This window comes from Cyprinodon variegatus, unplaced genomic scaffold, assembly GCF_000732505.1.
Source record: "Cyprinodon variegatus isolate N-32 unplaced genomic scaffold, C_variegatus-1.0 Scaffold201, whole genome shotgun sequence".
Classification (NCBI taxonomy): Eukaryota; Metazoa; Chordata; class Actinopteri; order Cyprinodontiformes; family Cyprinodontidae; genus Cyprinodon; species Cyprinodon variegatus.
In genome coordinates this window covers 1,070,092-1,071,750 of record NW_015150654.1, presented here as the reverse complement: position 1 = coordinate 1,071,750, position 1,659 = coordinate 1,070,092, and positions in this window count along the sequence as shown.

Below are 1,659 nucleotides of genomic sequence, written 5' to 3'. Positions count from 1 at the left end.
AACCAGTATTTTCGCCCCTTCCCAAAATTACTTCAACGGAAGGTTTCCAGATGGATATGCGGAGCAAATCCATCTGGCGGAGTCAGGTTATTCTGTTTGGTTTCTGAGTTCTTGTCGATCGGCTCTTGATTGTGGCTCCTTTATTTTTACTTCTTCATTACATTTAGCAAGAAATCATCTCTTCCTGTTCAGCTCTGCTTTAGGTTCTTAACAATTATCCACTAATCCTAACAACTGAAACTAATAATGAAAACTTCTTCGGAAAACTGTGATGGAATTCGGTCATTATAGAGAGGAATTAGGGGAGAATATGAGAATATAAACCCTAAAGACGTGGAATTTAATTCGACCCAAAGCTCATTAATCCCTTAGTACAACTTTTAGATTACTACATTATCAATGGACTAGAAGTCCCAGAGATACAAGAATTCCCGTCAGCCTCCAGTCCCCATAACAGGACTTCACAACTCATTAATCCCTTTTCAGATGTAAATGCCCCATTAGCGCTGTGGCTGGAGAACCATTCCACCCCCTTCAGTTTTGGTTTTAGCTAAAGTCTCTCTTTCCCCCTCTTCTCTCTTTACCTGAGAGCAGGGGTGGGTGGGGAAGCATATTTGTAATTAAATATCTCCAGGTCTACATCATTAGTGTCGCCAACAGCGGCATGATTTTAGCAGAGCCACCAGCGCAGCGAGCAGACGATAACTGGTCTGTGCAATGAAACTAGCTGCATGAGCTGGAACGCTGTAGAGAGGGAAAGCAAGAATATTTACAATAATGACCATCTGTCCTATTTACTACGGGGCAAATATAACTCAAGACACAATCTCTCCTCTTTCTCTGCTCTGCTGCAGCCGTGCAGACCCTATCGTGAGACTGCAGTAAAGTTGACAATATATTCAAAGATTCGGCTTTTCCGGGTTAATAATTCGTCGGCGGTTTATTTATTTCACAAGACAGACACCTCTCCACAACCACAGCAAGACAGACTGTGAGCTACGACCGCAGTTTCCTGAAAACGAGTCTCCTATCGTGCTGGGAGATTTACATCGGATTCTATGCTATGATTCTTGCTCCTCCGCAAATGCTTAGGGACCGTCTGCAGGTTGCAAAATAATCAGAGAGAAATATTCAACAGCGTCACCAAGTAGAGGTGGATTATTATCACATTTATTGGATTCAAAAATAATACTTTTTTGAGGAATTTCCCAAAGCCTAAATGATAAATGATTTCATTATTAGAATAAGTATAAAATGAGCAATCACTACACTATAGATCACTGTAGTGCCACCGACCTTGTAGCACACATAGATAACCTCATATAGTTCATACTACAACTCTTACTTACAGAATATGTGCTAAACTCTATTTTTTATTATAAGTATACCTGTCACAAATGCAGGATGGCTCACCTTTTGTTTGTGAAAACTGCTAAATGGGACAATTGTAGCTTCATTTGTAGTGATTTTCCTTGGGTGGAATAAATGTTACTCCAGTACTAAAATCATACTGTTTGTCATTTTCTAAGCTGAAATGTTGAATGACATGAAACAGAGAGAAAAGACAAAATACAATTATTCTCTAAGGCCCCGTCCACACGAAGTCAAACTGAACACGAAACGCTAATATTTTTCCAAAACGTTTGCCGTAAAGACGGA